The sequence below is a fragment of the Cygnus atratus genome, chromosome Z (genome assembly GCF_013377495.2).
Source record: "Cygnus atratus isolate AKBS03 ecotype Queensland, Australia chromosome Z, CAtr_DNAZoo_HiC_assembly, whole genome shotgun sequence".
In the NCBI taxonomy this organism is placed as follows: Eukaryota; Metazoa; Chordata; class Aves; order Anseriformes; family Anatidae; genus Cygnus; species Cygnus atratus.
The window spans coordinates 22,771,257-22,784,251 of NC_066396.1; the positions used below are offsets into that span (position 1 = coordinate 22,771,257).

Below are 12,995 nucleotides of genomic sequence, written 5' to 3' on the forward strand. Positions count from 1 at the left end.
CCTTTTTTTTTTTTTTTCTTTTTAAATTTATATTAATTTATTTAGGCTGGCAACTTACGTTTTTCTTTATTTACATCCTTAAGAGAACTCTGTGTATTTGCTTGATATTGCAGGTAGAAGGACAGGGTCGTTAACATCCTTCACAGTTCATTTTTATTTTTGTTTCTGTCCCAACTGCAATTCCAGCAAGTTCTCAGGGCAAAATTGGAAACATTTTCAACGAATATCTCCAAATATTGGAAGATTTTATTGTGATAGAGAAACAACTGCGGGGTGGAGAGTGTTTTGTTGCATGTTACTTCCTTGTTTGCAAAGAAGGTGGTAGTCACTTTGATTCAGTTTCTAATTGTAATTTTATGCATAGATTTTTCTTCTAATCTAAACTGATTTGAAAACCTTCATTTTATAGCTCTCTTAAACCAACTCAGAGGAACAAAATTAGTATCTTTAAAGCAAATTTGTTTGTCCTTTCTGAATGTATGTCTTTTTTTTTTTTCTCTTTTATCATTATGATTAGACATACAGTTAAAAATTAACCTCAGTGAATTATCTTGCATAATGTTCTCAGTGTTCTTCTGTCTTGTGTAAGAAGTGGTAACACCCTGAAAGACAAGAGAATGAGGGCAGGTATTTTCTTTTCCTAGCTGTGGAAGGCATGAATTTTTTTAAAAAATGAAATGTTTAATAATGAGGTAGCTTCATCTGAACCCTGGCTGTAGCAGAGGCCATAATTACAAACATTTCTGTGTTCTTTTTTGTTTGTGTGGGGATTAATAGCTCAGACTTGAGGTAGAGTGCAAGGCTAGTAATCCTGTTTTCTTGGTTGAAGGAGGAAATGCTGGTGGTTCTTTATATGGTTTAAATTCTTCTTTCCTGCTGCCTGAAGTCTTTAGCTGTTCTACGATAATGATATTACCAAGGAAGTGTTCATGTGCTGAGATGAGGTGTACAGTCCAAAAGAACTTCTTCAGTTGTCTGTGTCTTGATCCACCTCACCTGCGCCAAAGGAAGGCCCGAGCTGCTCAAGCATGATGCATTCCACTGTCTACTCTTCTCCCACTTACCAGTGGCAACAGCTCTGTCCTGTAGCTATTAAATCATAGAAAGCACTAGAAAAAGTGGCATGAAGAAGTGTCCCATTAGGTCCACGTTTTACTTCTGTCCTTTCGTGTTTTAAAAACTTGAATTCTCATCAAAGCCCTTATCATTTTTGGTTTTAATAGGTAAATAAGTCTATGGAACCCACTGACTTTTTTTTTTTTTTCCTTTGGAGTTCATTCCAGATTTTCTACTAGCATTTTTGTGCTATTAATAGCATTGTAGAAACAACTTTTTAAAATATACCCAGTCTCTCTTTCTTTGTCCATTGAACAGTTGTCTTAATAAGTATTTTGTTCTTTGAAAGGCACTTTGCAACTTAAATCTACTCTATGTGATTTAATTAACCATGACATATTGATGTGACTTTTAAAAGCATCTTGGTTCTTACACTTTGTTTCATCCTTTCTTGTGGTTTCTTTCAGAAAGTGTCCCTTCTGCTTAGGCTCTCCAACACACTGATAAGGTTGACTTATGGGCAGGCCAGAAGACAACACCGTTTTTCTTTTTTAAGGACAAAAAAAAAAAAAGAAAAACGCTTTTTCCATTTTTTACTATCAGTATTTGCTGTCAGGTATGCTTTCCTTCTAATGCAGAATAGAAGCTTGTGTGCTCTGCAGAGATACTGGTTTCATCCATACAAACTATTAGTCTTGCTTTACATCCAAATAACTAAAGATTCACAGTAGTTGAAGGACGTCATATGAGATAAATATTTTTTTTCTTCTAAACATGAGAAATAGTGTGCATTCTGCTCTAAGTAAGGGGCATTATCTGCTATAGAGTGGCAGCTTCTGATGCAATAGGATGTTTGAGGTTGATCATGTGAATCTACAGTTTATTTAAGAGTAGTGGGGCAGATGAGAGATGGATCTAGATCAGTGCCATGTCTCAGCAGTGGCCCCATTGTGTATTTCATGTCTCTTATTTTCTGTTTACAGACTTGTTTAATATTAAAAAAAAAAAAAGAGAAGTTTTGAATTACAAGTTGATATTCATTAAAGAACTTTCTACAAGATTTTTTTAACCTTAGTATTATAATTAGCCCATTCCAACTGACAGGCTGCAGCTCTTAACCACGAACATTTCTTGATGAGACACCTTGCATTGGTTACTTTTGGATTTAAGATTTAAGAGTTTTTTTTTTTTTTGAAGTTAAATGAACTTAAATGTGAAAACAACCTAAAAAACAAACTTACTGCGGTGGGGATGATGGTCTGTTCTGTGCGGTGTAGTTCCATTCACTCAAGACTCTAATAAATGTATTGTTTTGTAGGTTAAAAAATTGACTTTTTGTTGCAAAAGTATGTGCAGCACTTGCAAGGTTGTCTTTCAGTTAAGACCACATCCTGTAGACACTTCTTTCGGTTCTGAACTTCAAATGTAGAACAATAACTGCTGACATACGTTATCCAGACCATAACTGTTTGCTGACCTTACTGAATGTCTTCACTTCTTCTGGTTGCTTGGAGTATCGGCAGGACTGAGATTTGGCATGGTTAACTCTTCCCCTTTTCTGCAGACCTCTTCAAATAGACTTTGCACCACTAACCACTACCCTCTGGCCATTGAGCCAGTTTTTGATCCACCTCACAGTCTGCTCACCCAGTCCATAATTCAGCATCTTCTCTGTGAGGATCTTATGGGGAAGAGCATCAAAGGCCTTACTGAAGTTCAGGAAGACAATATCCAATGTTCCCCCTTCATCCATCAGGCTGGTGATTTCATTATAGAATCTTATCAGGTTGGTTAGGCATGACTTCCCCTTGGTGAATCCATGCTGACTACTCATAATGATTTTCTTCTTCATGTGACTAGAAACGGTTTCCAAGATCAGCTGCTCTATCACCTTCCCAGGGATCGAGGTAAGGCTGACTGGCGTGTAGTTCCCTGGGTCCTCCTTCTTGTGCCGGTTGTGCAAACCCTAGATTTAACAGAAGGCAAACGTGAGTAGGAAAAGTAAGGCTTGGTCTTCCTTTACCAGTCTGTAGTTTGGTTTAAGCTCAGTGTGACTTGACTTGCTTTTTGAGTTCTAGTTGCTGGTTTAGAATATTCTTCTACTCAATCACAGAAAAGTATAAATTTTGCTTTTTTTCCTCTGAATTTGTCTGATTTGTTCCTCAGTAATCCTCCCGTATAAGTCTGAATCCTGTTAAAAATTGCAATACTTAACATTTAAGCTTTTTTGGAGCAGATTTCAAATGTACCACCTCCTATCTTTCCTGCTTTTTTGGCACATGAAGGTTGACTTTCTAGACTTTGGTAGTAGGCTTGAAATTTGATGTTTATGTTTCACAGAGCTGAAGATGCTTTGACTTCTAAGAATAGGCCTGAAAATATATAGCTTTTAGTTAATTTCCAGAATTATTATCCAGAAAGTAATGGGACAGATGATCTCTGTGAAGTAGGTTGTAATTGCTGTGGTGTTAGGGAAATAACTAGGTATGGTAAGAAGTGGAATTTGAAAAACACAAAGGAAGACTAGAGACCTGTTCAGTTCCTCATTGCTGAGGTCATCAAGTCCTTTTTTTCCTCAAAGCTACCTTCTTGACTACTTGTCAAGACATATTTAAGCTAGTTTCTTTACTTTCTAGGGATTTATGATGGCTTGATTTTTTTATTATTTTTTTTTAGTCATCTGGAGGAAACTCTTGATTGAAATCTTGAAATCCGTAGCTGAAAGCAGAGAATGCTATGTTCAAACACTGTTCAAGTTATACCTAAATGTCAGTGTGAATGGGGAACTGATGGGTATGTCAGTATGATAATTAAACAAGTTGAAACATTAGGCATTATCACTGGTGGAATGATTCTATTAGAAGTATTTGTCGATGATAATTATTTTATTTTACTTTTTCATCTCAGATTACTAGAGTATATCCGTCTTCATTCATGGAGGGATTAAAGGTGCAACATAATTATAGCTTCTTAATTCTAAAATCTTTGGGGAAATTGCCTGTCCTGGTGTGGAAGTGCTTTGTGACTGTGGCATGGGGCATGTATGCTATAGTAGTCTCACTTGGCTGTCCTGCAGTCATGAATTGTAGGTTACAAAACTTCTGATCTTTCATCTCTCTGCGAAGGGCCAAGCACATACAGTTGAGAGCGAGTAGCATTGATGCATGCGAGGTAGACAAAAAGATTTTTCTTGCTTTGATAACAGCTTATTAAGACTCTAATACTGTGCTTCTCTCTGTTTCTATAGGGAGATTAGAGTGGGAGTAATGTGGAAAAGCACTAGTGAGTTTTTGTTCTTTTCTAATGGAAGGGGGAAAAGTATCTCTTTTCATATAGTCTCAAGTAAAATTCTTTCTTTGAGATCTGAGTTCATATCTCTCTTCCTTACAGTGCATTTTTTTGGATGAATGGGAAGCATTTCAGTTGAGTTTTGTGTAGTTTTCCATTTTCATCTGTACTAGTATTAGGAACAATTACTTTTGAAACAGAGGCTTTGTGTGTTGCTTACCCGAATAGTAATGGGTCAAATGGATAGCTTTGAAAACATCCTTAAGCAACTAAGAAGCTGTTTCTCATGGTGGTAGTCGTCTGTACATCCTGCTCTTTAATCTGCAAAATAGCCCAACCAGAGGAGATGTGCTGCTGGACCTGTTGCTCACCAGTGCTGAAGAACTTACTGAAGAGGTCAGGAATGGAGGTAGCCTGGAATGCAGTCAGTGATCATGCCCCGGTAGAATTCCCAATTCTGAGGGATGCAGTACAGGCAAAGAGTAGAATCAAGAAAAGGCAAACTTTCAGTTGTTTAGGGCACTGGTGCACAGGATCCCTTGGGAAACTGCGCTCAGAGATAAGGAATGAATGAGAGGTGTGAGAAATTTACAGACATTTATCTTAGGGCCCAAGAGCTCTGAATCCTGACATTTAAGAAGTTGGGCAGGGAACACAGGAGTCAAGTTTGGCTAAGTCAAGACCTCTTTGCCAAACTAAAGCACAAAACCAAAATGTATAGGCAGTGGAAGCAAGCATATACGTCCTGGGAAGCATATACGTCCTGAGAAGATTATGGGGATGTAGGAGAACAGGTACAGAACTAGGAAAGCCAAGGCGCAACTGGAGCTGAACTTGGCTAGAGATGTAAAAAAGAGTTTCTTCAAGTACACAGGACAGTGAAGGAAGGAGAAAGAACCCGTATACATGCCCACATCCCTCAGTGAGTGAAACAGGAGACCTAGTTACCTGGAACTTGATGAGGACTGAGGTACTCAATAACTCTTTTGCTTCTGTCTTCACTGGGAAATGTTCTAGCCATACTGCCCAAGTCACAGAATCCAAAGGCAGGGACCGGGAGAATGAAGAACTAACAACTGTAGGAGAAGAAGCTTTGAGACCATCTAAGGAACCTGAAGGTGCACAAGTCCATGAACCTAATAAGGTGCATCTGAGGGAACTGGCAGATTCCTGGCTAAGCTACCGTCTGTCATTTGAGAAGTCATGGTAGTCTAGTGAAGTTACAGTGACTAAAAAGGGGACATACAACTCCCATTTTTAAGAAAGGAAAAAAGGAAGACTTGGGAAACTACAGGCCCGTCAGTCTTACCTCTGTGCTCCTCAGAACAGGTGCTTGAAATGAAGCTCCTCAGAACATACCAAGTCCCAAGCTGTTTGGAATGTTATATTTGAGCAGATTTTTTTTTTCCTTTCAAATTGTGCAGTACAAGAATTAAACGAAGCACAATCTGGAGTCAGTGAATTCTTCCCTTACTGTAGTTTCCTAATGGTGATATTTTGCATACTTGAGAGGAATTGTTGTGATGATACTAAGTTCTCTGGGACTGAAAATTCATCTTGTGAAAGAAAGATCAATAAAGGTGTGGTCTTCCCCCCAGCCCCCAAGTTAAAACTTACTGCAATTCTATTAAAAAAAATGCAGTCACTGTCTAGTTAGGAATTAAAAATATGAAACATCTATTGACCGTGCAAATAAGCATGAAATGATTGTGCTGTTTTCCATATTTTTGTCATGTGTATACTTCATTTGTGATAGTCTATCTGTAGTAAGAATCTAGAGCATGGTAAATTGGAAATGACTGTCAACCTGAGGGCATGCATATCTCATATTGGCATAACTTCACTTTCGTGTTCTCCACACATGTCCTCTGAGTGAATATTTGGTGCAAATGTTATGAAGTGTGTTCACTTTTTCTGTTTTTAAAGTTATGTCTTTGCTTTTTTTTCCACTTTAAAACATGTAGTAGTAATTCTCTCTGTCACTCTCACTCCCTAGAGATAGTTGTGTGTCTTTTGGGGAAGATTTAGAATAGCATGACTCCATTTTTGAAAGACTAGACTCTAGTTTCAGTGTATCTTGTCTTAATGCTGGGCAGAAAAGGTTCCTAAGAGACAATTACATATGTATTTTTACATCTGTTCTGCTGTATGACTAGAGTACAAGTTGGACGTTGTTTTTAGTTATATATATGCCTACATTATATATGTATAATGTAGACATATATATATATATATATAATTATCTACCTAAAAATAAGGGAAAAAATGGATACTTTAAGATCCCTTACTTTAATATCTGAAACGGAAATGACTTTGTCTCTGCTAAGATCATTAATTTTCTGGTATCAGTCTTGATACATGGATAGGAATTGAGTCGTGTGCTGAAATTATAGCCGGTGGTGAAGCTGAGCTGAGTGAGATAATGTGCACTGTTGAGCAGGGTTTCCTTCCTCTCCTGCCGTCTTCGTCTAGAGAAGAAACTAGGATCCAACGTCAAATTTCTCTTGTTCAGGCTGCGTGAAAAACAGCTCGTTCAGCTATTCAATGGCAAGTACCTATGCTCACAAAGAACCTTTGATGTCTTTTCCTGTCAATTGCTTACCTTTCAGCAAAGTGGATTTCTGTATAACTAAGTTACCTGTTAACATTTTGAAGGATAGTAGTCAAAGATGTTTTAACTCTTCTTACTGATTTTTTGATTGAACGTGGAATGAATATGTCAAAACAAATTCTTGTGATACAGAATAACTAATTTGGGTGTTGTGTGTTATCTGTAATTATATGCATCCTCCATTATCCCCATTTGACAAAAAGAATCTGATACAGAAAGTATTTAGTTGCTTTCAGAAAGTACTTGTAGAGAAGATTTATTTTGTTTATTCTGTTCATATCCAGCTGCATTAATGTAGCTGCTAAATTATTGATTTTGTATGTGCACTTCTAGTAATTATGTTAATGAATTAATTCATAAATTCATATTTTTCTTTTATTTTTCCCTTATTTTGAACTATGGGTTCAGCCGAAGTATGCTTAAAGAAATCTAAGTATGTTTTTTCCTTTGTTATGGTAGATGAAGGAAATAGGGGAAAATTGTGTAATAGATTTTTTTTAATTTTTAATTTTTATTTTTTTTTTGTTACTGGTGAAAGCAAAATGCTACTTTTTATACATAGATCTACTGATGCAGTAGAACTATCAAATATCTTTGAGTCTTTCTGAGCCTATTAAAACTTGATTAATGGAGTATTTCTAAGGAATTTTGCTACTTTAAGTGATCATTCTGATTGCTTCCTGCTCTCAGTAATTGTGTCTGTATTACTTTGAGTGGTGTGCTGCTGATGCTTCTTGGCTTTGTGTAATGAAATAGGTAGTGTCTACTATGATGTTGGATCTGTCGTCTTTCTCCAGTAAGTTTATTCAAAGCGGTAGACGGACTTGGTTTATGAACTTCCCATTACTACTGATTTAAGCCTGGGCTCCAGGGTATGTTCTTCCAGAGTCTTAAGTGCCTGATAACAGTACTAACCCCACCTTCTTTTTGAAAATACCTGTACAAAACTTCATATAGCTAGTCAGACCCTCATCTTTCATGTCATAGAGCTGTTGAGAAAAGCAACAACAGTAGCAGAGGACCAGAAGTGAAGTACAACAAATTTTCTTATGGTTTTTAATTCACAACTTTTTTTTGAAATGCAGCAAAAGTTTCACATGTGGTGGTAGAGGAAAATCCAAGTTGACTGTTCTCATACTTGGCTTTGCACCTACAAAAATACTCATTCTCTCTCAGATGTTGTCTGCAAGGGATGGTTTTGTGCACTCAACAGCGCAAACTTGTCTAGTTTTGAAGAGCTCTGGTTGCTCATAACTCTTCTGAAATGAGTTTAGCTCAAATGTAAAATGGGTACTTTTTCATAAAGTGGCCTGCCCATCAGGCCTTTGAGTTGTAATCAGTTCTTGGTGTTAATTGGGCAGTATGTGCTTTAATTAAAGATGGAAGTATGTGATAATGAAAAAGGATTAGCTAGGATTAGCTGTAGATATTTAATTTCTAAGTTACATTGTGGGAAAAAACTTAAATTGGGGGAAGTGCCTGAGCAGGATATTTCTTGTAAAGATTGGTGAAACGCTTATTTTCCCTTAACTTTTGGGGACTAGCTCAGCACTGAGCATTTGTAGCATGTATGCCAGACTACTCAAGTTTTTAGTAAGGGAAGAAAAAAAGAAATACTGAGTCTTAATCTCAGTAGCAAGAAGGTGGTTAAAGGTCAGATGGAATACATTGTTATTGACAGTGGGGTTAAACTGATGTCTTTCTTCTGGAGTTGTGTTACAGTGTCTTATTTGTCAGCAGTGGGGGGAGAAGGGTGGATGGAAGAGTGTTCCAGTCCTTAGATAATGCTTAGATAATAATCTTTCATGTATTGATCTGTGCAGTTGGTCATAGTTTATGTGGCCCTACAGTTACTGTGTGCTTGCTACTTGGGATATAGTGAAAGAGCTGGTGAGTGAAGCACTGATGGGGGTACCACAGAATTCAAGACTTGACAGAGGCAGTCACAAACTTGGGCATGTAATGGAGTCTGCATGTTCAATAGTCTACTGTCCCGTCTTGAAGGATGCTACATAAATCTCCAGTTGAACTGAAATTTTAACCTTCTGTGGAAGACAGCAAGACAAGGGAGAGGACGTTACTCTGGTCTTTTTAGTTAAGAGCCAAGAAAGCTGTTTCCATCTTTACAGATCCAGATATTGTTCAGATATGAACTTGATTTAATACAATACTCATGTTAGTATTTTTAGTCATACAAAAATCGTGGCTGTAGGTAGACAGGCAGTAGAAAAAAACAAGAAGGAAAGTTCCAGATCCACCATAATACACACACACACACACTATTATTTTTTTTTTTTCAACCAAGCCATCGAATTAACAATATGGTTATGGAACTGGAACCCCTGGATCCTTCAGGGTTTCTAGCTGTGCTGGCTGTAAGATCATGGGCAGCTGATAACATCAGTGTCTTGGAGAAGGTGGCTGAAACACCAATTATCTGTTAAATAGTTACATCAGTACAGAGGTTTTAGAGTTTGCTAAATCACCGTAAGTGTTCTGAAAGTGGCAGAAGCAGTTATTTTAATAATGGCTTGTCTTAGAAATTTTAGGAATCATGAAATTCGGTTTTGTGTCTGTATATTGAATGCTTTATGGAAATAATACGTTAGTAAGGATCTGACCTGAAAAATCTTTTTTTCTTTTGAGAAAGACTCCACTTATCAACCTACCTAAATGTGTTAGGTGTTTTTTTGGTGTGGGATATGTTTGCTGTTTTGAAAGCAGATGACAAAATCATCCTTCTGTGTTTTGTCACCTTATTTGAACTGGCCCCAACAAATGTCATCAAGATGAGGCAATGGGTGTGTTCCATATACATCTTGGACTTAGTACATTATTCCATGTTACTGGCCAGGACCACATAATAAAACTTTGTGTCCTCAACATATAGAGTATATGGCAATAGGCCACAAAAGCTGTCCAGGCAGGATAAGCTGTTCAGAAATAGGTCCAACTACTTGTAAGCAACTACCTTGCCAATGGCTGTTGCTGCAGACTTTGAATAAAATCTCATGTTAAGCTAAATGAAAGGCAGCTGGCAGGTCCAATTAAAATAATTGCAGCTTTTTTAAAGCCTCATCTGTTGCTAGGAGTTGTATTTCCCCATGAGGGCTGTAGGAGTAGTTGTGACAGTGTGGGTGGTATAGATTCTCTCTGAGTGTGCTTCAGCTTTGCCAGAATACTAGCATTTTAAGAGGAAGTCATCTAGTTTAGGTTCTGCATGTAACTTACAGGTTTTGATTGAATTTTGTTAACCTGATAATTACATTAAAAATCCATCCATACAAATAACAAAGGAAGTTGTTTTGAATTTAAGCTTGCTAGCAATGCATATGTTTTGGTTTTTGCCAGAATGAAAGGAGGAAATGATAATCAGTTCTACCTTTTTTGTGTTTTGGCACACTGCTTTATCTGTTTGCATTACTTTGAGATTTGGCAGAGGACAAAAATAAGCAATCGTAGAATGGTTCTTGTGGTATATCACATATTAGCAGTTTGGTGTCTTTGTGTTTAATTCTGATGTTAAAGCAAACTTAATGTTTGGATTTGAAGCTGCTTTATATTTTGTATAAGATCATTTATACCTGTCATCTTGAAAACGTTTCTTAATTGTTTTTCACAGTTTCATGAGCTGGATGGTTTAGAAAACTCCGTGCTGCATCCTGGTGATTCTGTGATCCGAGTTCAGAAACTGATTCAGACTCCTATGGTGTGAATTGGCAGTGGTGGACTGATTCGGGTAGGTGACTGCCCAGATACGTTGAAGGAGGTAAAGGGAAGGAAATGTTTTGACTGCACTTACTGTTCTAGCTACTCTACAATGTACTTTGTTTTAATTGCTGAATTTGTACAGTAGCTTGTAGGGATGATGCGTGAGAACTGATGGCTGTGGTTGCTTTCTGGCAAGAAGCACAAGGGATATGCTCTGCAGTGTAATGGTTCTGTTGAATCACAGAACGTGTTTTATGTATCTGAGTTTAACATGTTCCTATTGGCTCTGTGTGAGCACTTGTGTGTAGGCAATCTGGCTTCCATTGCTTCTCCTTTAATTTTCTGCATTATTTGTTTATTTAAAATGTTGTCTAAACTACAAAGTAGTTACACATTTTATGGCGGTGTATTCAGATGGCTCAGGAAAAAAAAAAACACCACCACTACCAAAAAACACTTCTGCCCAGTTATCGCATCCTAGCCATAGAAAGATTAATATGATTTTTTTTTCCTTTGCAGTTACAGGCATGTACGTTTTTAGTTTTGTAGGCTTGTTTACATAAAGTTGTTAGTGACATGTATTTTGGGGGCTGAAACTGAAGGGTTTTTTTATTTGTTTAGAATTCTTTCTAGTCACATAATTCAACAACAGACGTAATTAGCTACTTGTAAAGAATTGAAGAGACAATATAAATAAAATGATGAGGAGGTTTTTTTGTAAATGTATGCCCGGCTGAAGTGTTGCAGAAATCTTTAATAGATCACAGTATATTTTGATCTTAGTATATTGCAGTAGGAATCATTGTCTTAGTCCTAATCAAGGCCATTGAGCAAAACACACTTTTCACCCTGTTCTCTCAGTCTTTTGCTCTGACTCAAATATGTAGGTAGGATACACTCAAATATTTGCAGCTATCCACAAAAAATGCTTGACTTATTGGAGAGGAAATATTTTTATAGCAAAAATACTGTTTTAAGTACTGGTAGTATTGTGAAAATGATGTGCTTGGATGTTCAGGTCCCATGTGAGATTTAAATTAGGAACCGTCATGGGAAAAAAAGTATGGTTGTTGGAACTTCATTTTGAAAATTGGTTTGTGGGGAAAGAGTGCTTTTTAAATAAAGGTTAGAAAAAGGAAAGAATTTTTATTTTGAGCAGATGTTATCTTTTGGGAAGCAAAACCTTAAATACCTAAAATACCTGATATTCAATGTGAGCACTTCAGAATTATTGTTTCTATACATCTTTGGTTACAGATAATTGCAAGTGCCATATTTCTCAGTTATGCTTCTGAGATTTCTTTTGCAGTTCTCTGGCTAGTGAGGCTTCAATAAGCTATTATTACTCTCCTGTTTACTACCAAGCTAACATTAACAGAGTGGGAAGTTCAGGCACTATTTCACAGCTTTCATTTAAAGATGGTCCTTTCCTTTGTTATGCTATTCATTTTGTTCAATTACTTGTCCAAATATGCATAAAAGAACAGACTGATACAGATGTTTTAGTGTTAAGAATATTTTTATCTTGAACTAGATTCTTGTTTTATAATTGTAGTTTCAATGCAGATCTGCTTGTTCTGGCATTGGAATGCTTAAATTTTAAATAATTCAAATGGGATGGTTAATCTATAGTTTTATTTTTGTTGCTTTACTTTTGTTTACTTTTATGTATTGCCCTCTGTTTACTCTTTAACAGTTGGTTCACTGGCACACTTGACTAATGGGCCTTCATTGGGTGTAGGAAATCTGGGCTAGCTAAAAAGAGCAGGGCTGGGAGGCAAATGCTGGCTTTGCAATAGATTTGTGGCTGCAAGAAGATTTTAAATAGTTGATTTCTAAAACATATCATGATGAAGCATTTACTGTAGGTATCATTAGAAACCTAGTAAGCCTCTCTGTTTCAGATAGAGGCTTCATGCTTCCAATTGAGTGTGTGTTCTTCAGCTTCTTTTCAAAGTTTTGTACTGTTTCTGGAAAAGATGCCATAATTTGCCATGCTGCTAAATCCACAGTTAGTACACTGCTAAATGCTTAGGTCTATCATAAAGCTACCTTATTAATATGTATTTACAGGTACTGAAATACATGGTGAGCATAAATAAGGTCTTGTATATAGCTGAGACAGATTAAACAAAATTTAAGAACAAATATTAAATGCTAAAATTTGTCAGCTCTTTTTTTTTTCCTTTCTGCAATTCTTCTCTACCTAGTAGATAAATTTGACAAGTCACTGAAATCTTTTCTTGTATAGAGTACTTCAACTTCATTTGCAGGGGAGTAATATTTTATATTTGATCCTTTGACTATAGTTAAGTATGTAGTTTCTGAA

At 36.7% G+C, this 12,995-nt stretch overlaps 1 protein-coding gene across 7 annotated transcripts in view; it reads left to right on the plus strand.

The window, feature by feature from the left end:
- Positions 1 to 12,995, plus strand: part of ERBIN (erbb2 interacting protein) — a 124,823-nt gene that overhangs the window by 12,428 nt on the left and 99,400 nt on the right. For 6 of the 7 annotated variants that reach the window (XR_004779800.2, XM_050716138.1, XM_035553466.2 and 3 more), the window contains one exon: positions 10,578 to 10,694. The gene's annotated coding sequence lies outside the window, so the exon portion shown is untranslated. Of the gene's footprint in view, positions 1 to 10,577; positions 10,725 to 12,995 lie in introns of all 7 variants that reach the window. The other variant, XM_035553468.2, reaches the window with a different exon arrangement.